Genomic DNA, 17927 nt, shown 5'->3' with positions numbered 1-17927 from the left:
CCCTCAGGCATCCAGGCACTGAGACAGACAGTCATGAGACAAAGACAAGATTATAAAACAAATACACTGAAAAACAATCCTAAGCAAACAACCTGGTCTTAAGGAGTTTCCTAAAGATGGAGTGATTTCCCTCCTTCCTTAATGATTCAGGGAGCTCATTCCAGGCCTGCACTACCCAAACAGGGAAGGAACAACCATTCCCTCAGACTCGTTTGAATCGGTTGACCATAAGGGTACAGGCCTCTATTGAGCAGAGGTTCCTACTGGGTCTATAGATCTCCAATTTCTCCTTTAGGTATTGAGGTGCGGACCCAAGTAGACATTTGTGTGCCAGTGTCAACATCTTAAAGAGAATTCTGGCTGCTACTAGGAGCCAATGACGCTCTCTGCGTGCCCCAGTTACTGAGTCTCTGCGCACAATGCTATAGATTATTCGTAACGCAATCCTGCAATTGGGAGGCAGTAGTTGAAATAGCAGTACCCCCAACCACTATCACCCCCTGGCAGTGGGAGCTGAAGGGAACACTTTGACCTATATCACCGACAGAATCCAGAGCCACCAGCTCAGTTGGAGGGGAGAAGGGCCCAATGTCACAAGCCAGAGATGCTAATGATGTTGACCGGCCGGCAGCACCCTGCAATGGCAGGGCGGATGATTGATTTAGCCGCTCTGTGACCGGGACGGGAACAACCTTCTCACAATCCAACCCTCCCTCTGTTTTACGGGTATGGCCCGCATCATGTCCTCTGGAACCAACGTACTCCTTAGTTCATGCACAGTGAAAACATATATAAACCAAACAGTAATCTAGTCTTATGTTACTTTACAAGCAGTTTGTGAGCCCTCACCTTCAAATCTTCAGTGTATCTGGTGAACCACACTCCTATGTCTACCAACAGCCGGCTGCTGACTGCAGGAATAGTTGTCAGACACTTTACGCGCGGTTTGCACGAGTCACCAGTAATTATTTCCAAAGGGGCGGGGCTTCCAGCATGGCATCCAGGCCAAAAGTTTACATCCAAGTAGCACAAGAAATGGGGACACAAGAAAAACACTGCCGACTACAGGAGCACTTGTCGGACACGTTGCCTGCTAATTATTATCTAAACTTAAACACTCTGCTGTCAAAGTAAGCAACAGGCTCTTACTGCCTGGCAGAGTCGTAGCTAGGCTTGTCTAACAAGTGGGGCCCGAAGCAAATGTAGTTGGTCCCACCTCAGTGACATTAAGATCTGTAAACACCCACACAGCGCTGCTGAGTGGGTATTTACAGATGTTGGGTGGGCCTTGCCCACTCAGGCCCTACCCTGTCTACACCTTTGCTGTCTGGCCCTTACCCATCAGCGCCTTGGGCTGAGCATCACTGGAGAGTGCTGCTTTCAACCTGAAACATCCTCTCTATGGGAAGGCATAAGCACTCAGAAGCCTGTGGTTTCCTCGTCAGTGCTGTAAAGCGCTGTACTTAGACTCATGCTCCCAACTCTTGACTCCCATACCTTTCTACGTCAGCCTCTTCCGTTTGTATGTATGGTGTATATGCCGAGCAGGGCCCAGGTCTCATACTGCTTTCAATAGGCCATTTGATGCTGCTGTGCCATTCCTGTCCAAGTTGATGCCTTGCTGCTTTTATTCACAGCTTTCCTGTACCACAGCGAGGCTCCTGCTGAAGCTCGCTGAGAAAGAGTTCACCGCATCAAGGAATACATCTAAATTGTTAAAGGAACCTTAAATTAAACACCACCCAGTCTTTGCAGCCGAGTGGCTCCAATATCACTGTATGTTCCTCACTATTCCTTGAAAAGACTACAGGCTATCTGCTTTAACATTGTCTTTGAGTTGTGTAAATCTGGGTGAAGTTAGTCACATGTGTCCTTTGCTGCTATTCACTGCATAATATTCAGGTCCTGCTACTTTGAGCTAAAATCCTCTGAGGTAGTGTGCCTAGTGGGAGACTTCCATCAGGGCTACTTGGGATAAGACACCATAACAATCCTACTGAAGGACACTAGTGATTGAGGGTGAGCCTTTCCTGCTAGTGGGGAGTGCAAGCCTTTCATCCTTTCGATGGAGCTCAATCAGGGTACGCGATTGGCTACTCATTTCTCTGTGGATCTACAGTAAGAATATATTATTCATTCATTCATTTTGCCATTTGCTATAGCGCCTTTCAACATAATTATGGTCCAAACGTGCTTTTGGTTCAATGCCCTTGGACTACCGTGATCTAGAAATTTGGGGGAAAGTTTGGGGGGTGCTATTATGCTTATGTGCTTTTCAGCCATTATAGTTATGCGACGGTGGCCAAGACCCTGGTAGTCCCCCATGCCTAAATTGAGTGTGTATGGGAGCTGTAGAGGAAATACTATACACTAAGGGGGGTGGGATTGGGGTTTAAGCGGATAGAGTTATGTGGGAAGCTACAGTTCGAATTGTTGTTAAAAGTAGCTTCATTCTAATGGCATTGGTGATGTGCAAGAGTGTGTTGTATGTGTGTGCAGTGTGTGTGGAGTGAAGCCGTGCCTTGCCCTGGGTTCCACATGGAGCTCTATATGCATCGGAACAATCAATTGTTGGAGAAATGTTTTCTTCAGTGTATTCTGAGAAATGAAAGGCTGGTGAAACAGTTCTTTAAACAGCATCCGACTGACCTAATGAATGGAAAGATGGAATAGAATTCTGACGAAAAGCAATGCAATTCTAGCGAATCTCTCACTGCCTGTTACAACTTAAGAAATAACATACTTGGACTTACTAGTTTTGGAGGAAATGGAGCAGCTAGCTGCCTTTTTTTGGTTTCCATTCTTAATGCTCCCATCGTTTATTCCTTGTTTGAGTTTCTGATAGACACAAGCCATTTGCAGGGGAAACCGTTCGGTTACCACGAGGGGGTATATTACAGACAATTTGCACTGTTGTAAGTGAACTTTGCATTAGGGCAAAAAATGCCACAGTGCAAAGAAAATATTCTTTTAATGTATTTTCGCACCAGGGCAAATTTCACACCAGTGCTAGGACTGGTACAAGCAGTACCCTCTTACAAAACTGCATTGAAAAATATGCTATTTTCACTTGGGCAATGTTTGTCCTAGTACAAATTGCACTTGCACTGGTGCAATGTTTCTCTAATACCTCTAATACCATCCCAGGGGCATGTTACATGAACTTTGCACAGCTGCAAATGCAATATTATGCGGTGTTAGGACAACAGCTGCCCTAGTAGGAGAACATATTCCTTGGATGTATTGTTGTGCTGGGGCAAAGTTTGCTGTACTGAATATGCCATTCCATATTAGCACTAAGAGCCCTTGTGCAAACATTATTTGAAAGAACATAATTTTTGCACAAGTGCATGTTTTCCCCTAGTGCTAATGCTGTGCAAAACTGCACCTGTACTGGTGCAAGGTTTCTGTAATAAGACCACCAGAGGTTTCCTCACTGGGCCCCTTTTTGAGAAAGTCTTTCAAGGTAATGTCCAATTCTGCTAAAACCAGGGGATGCCTCTTGTACCCCTTCATTTTGTAAACCTTTAGTCATCTAAAGGGATATATTTCTAGGTTATGCCCACCTATATGATTCCCTGATACTTTGTTTCAGGTTTCAGTGTTGATACATTGGTGCATCAGGAGCCCCCGCAGTGTGGGGCAGCAGTGTCCTTGCCTGAGTACATTGGCAGTGGTCGAGTGTATGAAAAGAAGTAGTGGAAGTATGTTCCCTACTGGCATGCATCCACTCCCGACAAACCCCATCACCAAGCCTCCTTGCATGCACAATGCAAGCCCCAAAACACATGCGCTTGCTGTTTAATGGAACGTTCAGTGCAGTGAACTAAAAGTGAACGTTGTGTCTTCTTCCTACACTTTTATTTTAAAACAAAACCATTCCAGAACGGATACCTTTTAAAATAAAATTATAGGAACAGTAAAATGTAGTAAAAAGAGTAGAGGAGCACCACTCCCAACCACTCCCGCCCACTTTGACCACTGGCTTGGATAAAAAACATCTGTTTTAAAAAAAGAGCGAGTTCCGCGGGGCCCCAACCTAAGCACTGTCTTTCATTGAGTATTCTGACTTCAGAGTTGGAGCAGCGCTTGCTAGACATTTCGTATGGCTGCTAGGCAACCAAGACCTCGCCCTGCGCATCGAAACAGCTAGTTCCGGAGAAACACAAGGCAGAGAACATGCAGCTGAATTTTCTTGCCAGGACCGTGAGATTATCGATGCAGCTGGAAGGAAACTGAGGTAAATTGAAACAAACAAGTGTTTGTATATGTGTCTGTGTATGTTGGACGTGTTTCAGTGTGTTCTATGGCTTGTAATTTCTGTGGGTGTGCATTTATATATGGTATTGTGCGTGTCATTTTATATGCATGCGTGTATGTTTGAATGTGTTTCAGTGTGTTCCAAGAATTGTATTGCGTGTGTCTTTTTGGGTGTGCAAGCAGGGCCGGTGCTAGGATTTGCAGAACCCTGGGCGGTATAAGGTGTGTGGGCCCCCCTTCATTTGCATTAATATTTACATCTGTGATGTGACAGAAAATTATATTGTAGAATGAGTCTTCAATACACAAAAGCATCATGGGAAGATAAATTAAAAATGTTGCCATGAGTAAGTCAGGAGAGAAATAAATTGTGACGCCAGGTATATGAACTATAGCAGACACTTTAAATAGATTTTTAATTTTGGCAGATAAGGCATGGTGAGATAAAAGGATTTGGCTGGGAACACACACTTTGGTTAAGTGGAGAAGCCAGGATTTGAGACCAGTCTGCAATTCAGGAACTTGAACACATCTCTTCCCACATTGTTTGTAAAAGGTATTTTTGAAACTTTTGTTTGACAACACCATCTGACTGGAAGGCATTGCAAAAATATGGTTATATTGTTTTTTGCAAATTGAAGTTAACTGCTAATTTTGCAGGCGTTTCCCAATTGTTTTTATTTTTATTGTTTATAGATTGGGCCATATTGTTCAACCTAGCAATAGGCTTTCATTTCAGAGGCTACAGATAAGGATTATTTTGGCTGTCAAAAGAAAAACTCTCAGCACGGTCCAAGTATATCTTGTCAGGGCAGGGATTGATCCTGGGGCAGTCAGGGCAGGTTGTGTCTACTGTAGAATTGCCTTAAAGTGCAATATTTCCCTGCGGTGTCTTGAAGTCAGTAAGTAAGCAAGTTTTCTGGCCCTCAATTGTTAACAAAATTAACAGGGCTCAAGTTCTAAAAAGAAAGGTGAGGGACGAGGTACTCAATAATTTATGCATAGGCGCTGAGTACATGGGGGAGGAAGGCGGAGTTGCACCCCTTCTCCTTGCCATGTTCATCTAAAGCATGGGTTCTGTCTCCTCTCTTACTGGGTTCAGGCTTGGTGGCGTGTAAGCATGCATTTTACAAAATTAGCAAGTGCTGCTCAATTCAAAATGGGAAGGGAGCCTTATTAATGGACCACCTGACTCTTGATTGGAGGGGGGCAGGCTAAATCTGTTTTGCTGGTGTAGGTGTAGGAGGGGAAGCTGTAGCAGAATGCTGCAAAGACAACTCAGCAGGTCGGTTGACTCTTGCTGAGATGTTATGTGTTTAGCCCTTCCTGTACATCATATGGATTTGTTCCTATTCCTGCTGCAAAATGTGCTGTAAAACGGGTTGTTTTGGCCGAGGGATGGGTACAGCTCCCCTTGTGTCACACAGTGTGGGAATCTCTGCCCCCATAGCGAAAATCAAAAACTGCCGCCCATTAATATATGCACAGTAAGCAAACCTATTTTAAAGTAAAATATACACATTTAGTTCAATTGACTTTTCCCCTTGGAAGAAAGTGTGCAAGTCAAATGAGCATTTGCCTTTCAAAAACATATAATCAACCTGGAAAAATAAGCAGAGAGAGGAGAATTTACAATAACTATGCTGCCAAAGTATAAAAGGTGACCACTTTTTAAACCCAAAAATGTATAATAAAATATTCCAAGGGTAACAAAATCCAAACAGGAGAAGTGTGCTTTGGTGACATTTTTATGTGGTCTTGTGGGTAAGCCTCTGTACTGGAAACATGACAACTTGGGGGAAAATTCTATTAGAGGAACACTCGAGCCACAATTTATTTTTAATGCCTGCCTCAAAAATATCCTCTGAAAAAAGTGGCAGAAGCTGTCCACCCACATGTATCCTAGACTTGTGCCTTGAAAATACGACCTTAACCAGAGAACATAAGCACCCCCCCCCCCAAGTCTCCGGGACTGTTACCTCTCCCGCCACGTCCTGGGCAAATATTCATGACTCACTTTCCCTCTTATCTGTTCCCCTCTCAACCCACGTTTGGCTTTAAACAATGGTCTTTTTTATAAAGATAACTTGAAAAGTACTCAAACCTTAGTGAAGTATTCACATAAAAAAAAAAAAATATATATATATATATATATATATATATATATATAGTGCCATTATTCCCCCACCTTGAATGGAAGACTACAAATACCAGAATGCAATTCAGCAGAAGGCAAACAACGCCCATGGATTTTGAAAATGTACTTACAAGGCTTAAAGACTCATCACAAAAGGTAATGTGTGAAAAGGTTCGCTGTTTGGGTTTCAACATTTGACAAATCGTGCTTCACATATAATGTGAGTTAAATGTTACATTCTACCTAAAATAAACCCTTGCAAATATGAACATGTGAAAATAAGAAACATAGTTTAAAAGGTTTTGTGTGATATGTTTAACTGTCTCTAAGGAGGGCATTGCTTTTAGGCTGCTAACTGGTGTGTTGTGCCTATTTTCAAAATAAAAATGTCCCTTTGCAGTTATTAATGGAGACGTTAAGACCACCTTGTCCAAAACAATGGTCTCTTAAATGGGCCATCACTTGTAAATCACTCCCACTTTACATGCTCTGCTTTCAAGAAAGAAAGTGATAAGCAGCACTTACACGGGGCCTGAAGCGTCTATAGGTCCAGTGGGGAGAGGGGGGTATTTGTTTCGAGAGCGTTGCAGCTGGAAGTAAAGGGGTGGGTGACACATTGCCTCACTAAGACAACAACAAGGGAGCCTCGTACATGGAGGCTGCACAGCCCCTTTTGGAAACAATGTTCCTTTATATGCTGGAGGCAGGCAGCTGGTGTTTGCGGGCCCCGTTAACTGTCAGGACCTGCTCACTGCACATACTGCTCATGCCTCGGCGAGTCCTGTGTGCAAGAAGTGGCGTAACACCCATTGGGAAGATTGAGCTTCACCCCCCCCCACCCTCTGATATTTTGGGCAATGTTGACTTGACCTGTCAAACCTAAAGAGCAGTGGCGGGACACAACAGGACTCAGACAATAAATGGTATCTGGGCTGCGCTGTTAACAAAGACCCGGCAATAATGTAAAATAATGTTGTTAGCACCTGCATTTGTATGTAGACATTTTTAGGCAATTGCAATTGTGATGTGGGATTCTCACAGCAGTTCTTCAGTGTATGGTTTCATATGTGAAGGAGAGAGTAAACTGCTTGTAACATTGACGCTGCACCAGAATAGTCTTGTTAGAATGTGCAAAGAAGTTAGATGCGCCCACATAAGAAAGTTTGCCACTCCCCCACAGTCTCCGATGTTAGCCCCTGCGCCGACATTTGAAGGTATAACCCCCACATCCCTAACATTTAGCTTAGGTGCACCCTTGTGTGCAGGTATATACATTTGTGTGCATGTCCATTGCCTATGGAAGCCCTCGGTAGATCGCCACTTTTGAGGGGGCTGGCACGGACCATGACACTATGTTTTATTATCATGCACATGCCATGCTGAATTTTGGCCAGTTATAGATTCTGCTTTTTCAGTTTAGACCAACGTTCAACAGCAACATCTTTGTTGTCGTTGAAATAAATTAGCTGTCTGAGCACCCCTCACTGGATCAATCCCTCCTGGGGTTTTCAGTATCAACCACGCCCACCCAGGCAAAGGGGATCATTACGAGTTTGGAGGTAGGCATGGCGCCATTAGCGCCATGGCTGCCTCCAAACCCGGGTCCGGGTCCACGTCCGGTCTGGCTGAATGGGGATTTACCGGGACATTCCGATCTATGCGGACCCGGTAAGTCCCCATTCAGTTAACCATTCCCCATTCCCATTTGAGCCCCCATAGGGAATGGGGAAGGCGCTAATAACGGGCCCGCAAATTGCGGGCCCGTTATTAGCTCCAAAGTCCCTTAACAGGACCCACAGAGAACAGCTGGTCAGACCAGCAATTCCTGCTGGGACCCGCTAAGGGACCTCGGAATTTGGCGGTAAGGGTTTACCGGCACCGGCATCATTACCGGTGACCGTTAACCCTTACCGCCCAACTCGTAAAGTCTTTTCCTTTTCCTTACAAGAAACGCTGCCCTTCTGCGGAGCATCATGTGCTATTAAATAATAACTGAGACGCAACGGCGGGCTTCTGATAGCCACTACAAACTCATGCAACACTCAATTGTTTAGTTATAGCCAGGAACAACCTTTACAGTGACCCAACATACAAAAGAAAATGGTGAAATAAACATTGGCACTCTGGTCTTGACTGGATAAAGACCTGAGAGGCAAGGAGAAGGGCCGGAAAAGGCCCAAAGCATCCACTTGTTGGCAATCTGCATTAAAGATCATAGCTTCCAATCTTAGGTGGCAACTTTTGATTTTCGCTCCAGGGCAGGCCAAATAACGATTTTTGCGTGTGGGTAGAAATTCCCAAAACAAGAATCGAGAGAGCTGTATCCATACCCTGGGTCAAAGTACACACTATACAGCACCTTCAGCAGCAGGAATTGGAAAAAAGGCAAAGCATTTACAGGCTGGTCTAAACATCGAACATCGCAGCAACAGTCGCCTAACTTTCTGAGCTGCCTGTGAAGCATTCTGCTTTGGGATTCCATTCTTCTCTCATGTCTTGCAGCATCAACAAGGCGGCAAAATGGCACTTCTACCCCTGTTGTTCTAGGAGAAAGAGGGCAAGTGCCCTGATGTACCTGGCGCCTATGCTTCCAATCATACTATAATAGCACAGAGAGCAAGGCGCCCACTCTGGAGAGCTTTGCAGTGGAACTGGAACACTTGCATATCACCACAATCACAGGGGAATAAACAATGCTGATGCTATTGAGCCGGCCAGTGTGGCAAATGTGCTAACTCCCTTCAGCGGAACTGTGTGCTTTTAGAAAATGCCCTCAATATACTTTTAAAAACATGTGAAATAGTTTTGTATTGATCACACGGTTTCCAGATATATTATCAATATATGATATGCCTGGGGCTGCGCCTTTTTTGAGAGCAGGCCAGCAGCAAAATGGGCACTCAAGGGCTCCTTTGGGTTTGGGCTCCTGTCGTTAAGAACCAAGCGCTGCAGTGATGAATTGCTCAGGCTTTTCCTGGCATTCTGATCCATCGCCCTGCAGGGAGGAGACAGATCAGTAATTCACTTCAGGAATGCATAAACTACAGGTGTGCATGCACAGTGGACATCTGGAACCCTCTGGCACTGTTTTCTCCAAGTGCACAGAATTTGCATGGTTTTGGCTTGCACAGAAGAACTGGATACATGCATTTGCAGAGAGCATGCACATTGCGTGCGATTCAGAAGACTGTCTGATCATATTCAAAGTGACAAGGTACTATGCTTTCCTTATTAAAAGAAACCTATAAATGTTGTAAACAACGGATGAAAAGTGTTTAAATCTTTGAGGTAAAAGTTAATGCAGCAAAAAAGAGAGTTAAGGGCTCTCTTTGTGCACCAATGTCTTAAATAAATGTCATTAATTATAAATGTGACATATTCCCAATGGCTAATGCACGCAATTGCATTGTAGTTAAACCTGTGTCCATCCATTAAATGGTGCTGGTACATGGTGTAGTATACAATCAGGCTCATTACAAGTTTGGCGGTGCCAGAAAAAAGTGGAGGTAATACCGTTTACCTCAATTTTTCCCACATGGCCAAACTACAAGTTTGCCTTTATTACCTCCGGTGGTATTACCGCATGGTAATACCAGCGATTTTTGGAGGTAAAGCTTCAAGCTGGAGGTAACTCCTCCACTTGGCCTCCAAAAATCACTGGTATTAGCATCCAGTAATACTGTCGAAGGTAATACCGGCAAAAATCCCCAATTGGGTCCTATGTACGCCATTAAATGGGGATTGACACCAGCAAACCCCACTTGCAATAAAGTGGTATTACTGCCTGAGGTAATACATCCAGTGGTAATACCACCTGACCAAGTGGTGGTATTGTATTCCTATTTGCCGTTATTCTGGCAAATTTACTGCCAGAATACAGACAAACTTGTAGTAGGGTACATTAATGTTGTCTAAGTGCAGAGGTTTGGCATGAGATACTAAACAAAAAAGCAACCTGGAATGTTTATCCAGCCTAGTAGGAGAAGCATATGTTTCTCTCTCAGTACAGTCACATGAAACCAAGAACTACAGATGTGTGATGCAGTAATAGAAGATATATTTTTTACAGCTAAATCAGCATCAGCCAATTGACAAGTATGGTATATGTTGTATTCACCCTACCAGCTCAGGAGTATCAGAAGGAGCTCCTATGACATGTATGTTAAATACTTGGACGTTATGGTTCAAAATGAAATTTAAAAAAAGTACCAGTGATGCACAAATGAACATAAAGTAGATCTTCCATGAAGGCCTGCCACATTAAATTGTCAATGACATGTATAGCAGCCACGCTGAGAAGTCCTTCTATTGTCAATTTGGAGATTAACAGCCATTTGAAAAGTGGAGTACTGTCCTAAATAAAGTACAGCAGCCCTGCTGAAATAATGCTGATCTGTCCTAGAGGAATGGGCGGGACAGCTCTGTTCCATGAAGTGCAGCGGAACGGTGCATAAGGGGCATACTGGCACTCTTGGTGATTCCAAATCCAGGTGGACCCCCAAAATTACAGATAACAACCCAAGTGTTCGTGCTAGTCTGATTAGTCAACATATCATATAGATGGTGACACAGATCAATCTGATTGGCTGATGCAGCCATTGCTAGGTGAACGCAAATACAGAAAGTGATGCCTTCCATTCTGGAACAGGGAACACGGGGGATGTAAAGTGTTATTTTCTGACACGGGATGCAGAGTGTTATGTTCTGATAGTATCGGATGTATAACCTTAATGCCCTGCTTTCCATTCTGGAACAGGGGACATGGGGGATGTAGAGTGATATTTTCTGACAGGGATGTAGACTAAGTGCTGACAGCATGGGATGTACAACCCTAATGCCCTGCTTTCCATTCTGGAACAGGGGACATGGGAATGTAGATTGTTATGTTCTGACAGCGTGCAGTGTACAACCCTAATGCCCTGCTTTCCATTCTGGAACAGGGAACATTGGGGATGTAGAGTGTTACGTTCTGACCGCATGGGATATACAACGCTTATGCCCTGCTTTCCATTCTGGAACAGGGGACATGGGAATGTAGATTGTTATGTTCTGACAGCGTGCAGTGTACAACCCTAATTCCCTGCTTTCAATTCTGGAACATAGGACACAAGGGAGCAGTGTTATGTTCTGACCGCATGGCATGTACAACCCTAATGTCATGCTTTCCATTCTGGAACATGGGACACAGAGGATGTAGACTGTCATGTTCTGACAGTGTGGGATGTACAACCCTATTGCCCTATAGAAAGCATTTAAACCATATTAATAAGTATCAGTGCTATCTGATTAAATAGATGGCCGTATTGATGAGACATACTGTGCAATCCCTTTTAAACGTGTAGTACTCCTGAATACAGGTACTATACTGTTGCATTGAATCTATGTGGCCCTGCCCCATTACAGATCCAGTAGTTGAGCTGATAAATGGAAGGTTAAGTAATTTCCTGCATTTTAAATGCATATTTGTGTAGCAGACACATTACCTTACAAAGCAAACTCACCAGGATTCCCTTAAGGGTGAAGCCTAGATCTCTACAGCAGGAGCTGCATGAGATGTGCCTTGCACTAGGCTACAAAACTTGGGCAGTGTTAGTAACGTGTAACACTTTTGTGACTGGCATTGCTTGAGCACTACAACATAATGAAAGGTCTGTCCTCTGTGCAAATAAGGAGATGTTTGAGTAGGTTGGTGCCTGTGAAAGGCTGGTAGGTCTGGCCCACCTTTCGTTGATTTCAGTCTTGGGGGCTGGAGAAGCCATGAACAGTGTCGGATTTAATGCATTATGCAGGATGTCTTCTACAGTAATTCAAGCTTCTCACACTGCCCGCAGGAGTTCATTATAATTCCTCAGGAAGAGGGAATTGTGAGTTCAAGCATTGCTTCTTTTCAGCTCTTTGATGCTATTCTGCGACAGCCAACAAGTTAGTTAAGGTGCTGTTAACAGTTTAGCAACACCCCTGAGAAGTGTGTTTTGTTTATTCATTTATTTATTTTTCGCTTGTTAGGCGCTATTACAGCAAGTAAAATACTGTTTCAAAGTGCCCACAGGGCAAAGGGAAGGAACAAAGGAGTGAAACACATTAAAAACACAATATTTAAAAGCAGTGGAGGGAAGGAAAAAAGGACAAACCTACTATGCCTTGTGAGTATTCATAATGTGCAAGTGCAACAAGGAAGAGGGTAGAGGGGGCAAGTGCTCGGGTGTCTGGGCTCATGGGTGGGCCACACATGAATTGCGTGGTATGGCGAGTGCTACATGGCTGGAGCCACGTTAGGTGTAAGTGCGAACCTCTAGGGTGGAGGGTGTCCCAAGGCAAGTGCTGAGGGTAGACAGGAACTGGGGCAATTGGTGTGGGAGGTCAGGGGCCCGAGGATGCATAAGGTCCCAGGACACCTATCACAGCAACTGTGAGATTAGCAGAGGAGAGAAGAAGGGAAGGAGGAGGTAAAGAGGAAAGTCTTGAGGAGCTTGCAGAATGTAAGAAAGTCCTGCTCAAAGCATAGAGGGAGGTGGAGGCTGTTCCATAGGAGGAAGCCAAATGAGAAAAGCGATCAACCACCTACCCTCTGTTTAGCAAAACACTTTACACACAAAGAGTTGGTGCCAGAGGAACTAAGTGGTCTAGAGGAAGTGTATTTAGTAAGATAAAGTTGAAGATAGTATGGTTCCCGGGCCCACACAGCCTTGAGGATGATGCAGGGGGATTTGAATGTAATCCATGCAGCAACCAGCAGCCAGTGAAGACTCTTTAGGTCAGGAGAGATGAGATCCTTGGCCTTAAGGCCAAGGATGCATTTTGCTGCCCTATTCTGGATTAGCTGGAGGGGTTGGAGAGTGGAAGAAGGTAGATTCAGGAGGAGGCTATTGCTATAATCAAGCCTAGAGAGAACCGGGGCTCAGGTAACATTGAGCTACTGGGGGATGGTGAGAAAAGGGAGAATTTCTTTGAGAAGGAAGTGCTGAAAGTGGGACTTCTTGGCAATATCCTGAGTGTGAGGGTGGAATGAGAGAGAGGAGTCAAATATGACTTTAAGGTTTATGACTTCAGAAGAAGGAGCAGAGGGAGAGTCCAAGGAGGAAGGCCAGAGTTAAAGGAAGAAGGAGGGAGCAGGAGTATTGATGGGAAGGATCAAAGTTTTACAGGCGTTGAGCCAGAGATCGTTGGAATTGCACCAGGACTGGATGGCAGATAGGCAGTCAGGGATGATGGAATGTCCAACAGGGTTAGCAGGAAGTTCGAAAAAGAGTTGTGTATCTGCATAACACTGGGGGAAAAGGAGGAGATGAGGCGTGCAAGCTGAGCAAGGTAAATGTTAAAGAGCCAAGAGGAGAGGATAGAACCCTGGGGGACACCACAGGTGGAGAAGGAGGTAGGAGAGGAAATGGTGCCCGGGATGACTTTGGAAGAGCGGTCAGTTAGGAAGGATGCCATCCAGTCCAGTCCCCTTTCCGAGCTACCAAGGGTTCGTGGAGCCTTTGTATGAGGATGGAATGGTTGACTGTGTCAAAGGCAGAGGAGAGGTGCAGAAGGATGAGGACAGATGGGGAGTTGGAGTCCAGAGATGCAAGCAGTTCTTCATGGGTGTTTGGAATCCAGATTGATGGCCGTGGAGACCATAAACACGTTTGGTGTGCAAGTTAAGATGGGGAAATGCCAGCTTCTCCAGCAGCTTCCCCAGGAAGGGGGTGATGGAAATAGGGCGGTAGTTGGCAGAACAGGTAGGATCTGCTGAAGGTTTTTTCAGGAGGGGGTGCAGAAGAGAGTGCTTAGGGGAGGAGGGGAAAGATCCAGTGGCAAAAGAATGATTGCAGAAATCAGCGATTGTGGGGTTAAGAGAACCAATGTTATCCTTGATAGTTCTGGATGAGCAAGGGGAAACCTGTTTAGAAGAGACCTTCATGGAGCGGACAACTCTGGTTACTTATTCAGGTACGACAGTTGAGGAGGAGGAAATGGAGGAAGGAGGAGGGTGAGGGGCCAAGGGAGGCAAGGGGGTGTGGGATGTGTTGGGAGGGTGAATAACAAGGGTGTTCAGGATGTCCTGAGTTTTGGTGGTGAAGTGAGTGGCCAGTGGGTTGCAGAGGGCCCGGGAATGAAAAGGGGAGGAGAAGATTGCTAAAGGGTTGGCTAGTTCCCTGCAGATCTTGAAAAGTTCTGCCGTGTTGTTGGAAGCACTGGAAACCCGTGCCTGTTTGCAGGCTCTTTTCCTGGCACGGACGGAGTAACTGTATTGAGGGGGGATGAAGGTGGATGTGAAGGAAGCAGCTGACACTCTTTTCACCGGGCGGATGCTAGTGAACGAGGTTAGCATGGCTTTTGGGGGAGCGGTCAGAGGGCCCAAGGGACCCAGGTTGGGGGGAGAGGAGAGAATGGTCTGACCAGGAGAGAAGGATGACTAGTGGGGGAGAGAGAGGTCAGAGTGTATGAGGGCATTCAGAGTGTGTCCAGCCAACCGGGTTGGAACAGAAGGGAGAATGGAAAGGGACAGAGAGGTGCAGAGATCGATAAGGAGAGTGTATGCTGAACCAGGGGAATCCGGTTGGATGTTGAAATCACCCAAGAGGAGGTGGTTGGAGGTGGATGAAAGTACAGAAGAACAGAAATCAGCCCATTCAGAGAGGAACAGGGTGGTGGCACTTGGAGGCCGGTAAATGGTAGCAATGGTCATGGGTGAAATGGGAGAGATGACCAACTTGCATACCAGGCTCTCAAAGGAAGAGTAGAGCTGGGTGGGTAAGATGGAAGCAGGAGACCACTCAAGGCAGGTTAAGGCAACACCACTGCCAGTGCGGGAGGTTGAGGTTTGGAGATGATCTTGAAGCCATCAGGGAGGAAGGAAGTCAAAAGCAGTGACTGAGCTGGAATGAACCAAGTCTCTGTAAGAGCGCGAATGTCGAGTTCAATGTCTTCAAGAAGGAGGCAGATGTCAGTTGAATGTTTGCTGACTGAGCGGACGTTAAGAGTCGCCAGATGGAGGAGGTGTCTGCCTGTGAAGGTTTTGTGAGGTGGGGTATAGGGGCATTTTACACCAGTCAGAGGAGGAGGGATAGAGAGAGTAGTAGCGGGAGGTGCAGGAGAAGGAAGGAAGTTAATGAGAGACGGCAGGATCTGATCAAAGAGAAGGAGATCGGGTTGAGGCCCCTCCTCCAGGGTAGTGCCTGTGTCATGGACATTAACAAAGCAGTGTGAAGATGGGAAGCCGGCCAAGAGGACTTCCCTCTTGGTGGCACCATTAATGGGAGAGGATGTGGAAGGAGAGAGAGTAAAGATGAGATGGGGGTCCATAGATCGGGAAAGGGGACAGAGAAGAGGATATCAGTGAAGGCCTCTCTGGAGGAAGTGCTGACATACGTGTCTGTGATGGGAAGGCCAGGGTTTGCACTCAAGATATCTTTTTTGTGCCTTTTCCTGCCGGACTTCGTGAGAGAGGGGGGATAGGTGATAGTGTAGCAGTTAGAGAATACGAATGAGTTGGAGAGAGCCATAGGGGCGGCAGAGGTTAGTCAAGTAATGAAGACGAGTGGCTTGCCAGCACAGTTCTAGCTTAACTCCCCAATTGGCCTAGTAGAGGTAGTCACAAAGGCATAAATGCAATCCATAAAGGAAATTTAATTGCAAGAGATAAAAGGTGTATAGATGTAAAAGTACACACCGCTAAATTCGTTTTTTTAAAGGAGGCACAAATGCAATGCAGGAGGTACACAGATGTAAAAGTGCACATAGTTAAATTCGATATTTATAAAAGGAGGCACAAATGCAATGCAGGAGGTGCACAGATGTAAATGTACACACAGCTAAATTCGATTTTTTTTAAAAGGAGGCAGCACAAATGCAATGCAGGAAGTGCAGAGATGTAAAAGTGCACACAGCTAAATTCGATTTTTTATAAAAGGAAGCACAAATGCAATGCAGGAGGTGCATAGATTTAAAAGTACACACAGCTAAATTTGATTTTTAAAAAAGGCCAATTGCAGTTTGAGAGGATGTGTGATAGTTGAGGCAAGGAAGGCAGAGTACATAAGCACAGTAAATTGATCAGAAATATTAGTGGAGGAGGCAATGGAAGAGTTCAGCCATCACTCACTTGCAGATCTACAGGAGCGTAGATGGCCAAGGACCCAAAAAACATAGGGTAGTAGTAACTAGTCTGGAGGCCGGGTTCTCATTTGTGGGGGTAGAAGGCCCTCATGGCCCTCCTCGGTCCAGACAGGCACAGACAGGGCCTTAGTTGTGGGCCTTGGCTGGAGGGGCCGGCTTCCACCTGCCGGTGCCTCAGATTGGCTGTATGTAGAGAGGCTACCCAATCACAGAGTGGGCAGTTGGCTGGCAGTGGTTGACTCCTTTCACAGAGGGTGGGTCTGACATCTTGAAGAGTGGCCACTTGGTGATTACTAAAGCAGCCAAATGGCTACAAGGAAAGATGTGCACCTATGTGCACCTCAGTATGTACTGTCTTAATGTAAAGTGTATGACTCCCACTTAGAAATGTTGCTTTTTTCCCTTTAAAATTATGTTTTTATTTCTGAAATGTTTTCATAATTACTTGCCTAACGCATGTTAACCTTGCTAAGTAACGGTTCAGTGCTATTAGTACTGGCCCTGCTAGAAAGCATGCATACTGTTCCTTGGTAAAATACCTGACTACCCTGGTACTGGTGGTAGTTGTAGTGGTGGTAGCTCCTCACATTGCCTACCAAAAAGCAATATAACACCCAAAGAGGGAAAAGGCATGCCCAGCCCATCTTTATACCCTATCATACCCCCAACATCAGTACCTATACTCTTGTACACAATTAAACGGGCTGCCACCAGGACATTGTCTGCCACTTGCACGCATATTAATTGAGAGCCAATGTGTCCTAGTTTGATAACTGAGCTCACAGGGCAGCTGGTAATTTGGACCAATGAGATTTAAAATGCATTTTCTGCCACACAATCTTTGATAAATGCACACCTAAGAGACATTTTATTAGTTTTTACTGTAGGTGGTGCTTCAGCTTCAGCACCACCTACAAGCCAAAACTATGGCATTGGAGTACATCTAGGAGGGAAATGGCATGTGAGGTGGGACATACAGCTTGCAGGTGTTTTTTGTTACTTAGCCCTGCAATGATTTCTCATGGCCATGCTAATTCACATTGCAATTTTCACCCAGTACCTGCCCCTCCCTTCCCAAAACACATTCCCCTTAGATCGCTTTGACCTATCGCTATCAAATAGTAACATCAAACTTTGGGCTGCCAATATTGTATCTAATCTGTCTGCTGAGATTTAATGGCTTATGGCAGCTGTTTGCCTGGAGCGCTTTGATTTATTCCTGTTCCATGCACTGAAATCCTGCTAAAAACAAGCACTGATAAAGCCAACAGTTTTATCAGACTTTCTCATGCTACTCACTCCTGACATGGGGCAGAGCGAGAGCTTTAAAGTAATGTGATTTCATTTCACTATTTTATAAGACAGATTCCACATCTGAAAATGTGCTGATCCCGACATGTCTTCTGGTTACAATAACATGTTTGGATTT

General features: G+C 45.1%; 1 protein-coding gene across 5 annotated transcripts in view; it reads left to right on the top strand.

Moving 5' to 3' along the window:
• The first annotated feature begins 4029 nt into the window (after window positions 1-4029).
• UGT8 (UDP glycosyltransferase 8) overlaps window positions 4030-17927 on the top strand; it is a 570821-nt gene continuing 556923 nt past the window's right edge. For 2 of the 5 annotated variants that reach the window (XM_069631073.1, XM_069631068.1), the window contains exon 1: window positions 4030-4240. The gene's annotated coding sequence lies outside the window, so the exon portion shown is untranslated. Of the gene's footprint in view, window positions 4241-4688; window positions 4817-17927 lie in introns of all 5 variants that reach the window. The other 3 variants (XM_069631072.1, XM_069631069.1, XM_069631071.1) reach the window with 3 other exon arrangements.

Source organism: Ambystoma mexicanum, chromosome 6q, assembly GCF_040938575.1.
Source record: "Ambystoma mexicanum isolate Mex_15411 chromosome 6q, UKY_AmexF1_1, whole genome shotgun sequence".
NCBI lineage: Eukaryota > Metazoa > Chordata > Amphibia > Caudata > Ambystomatidae > Ambystoma > Ambystoma mexicanum.
Note: the sequence above shows the minus strand (reverse complement) of the source record. Positions and strands in the feature narration are given on the sequence as shown.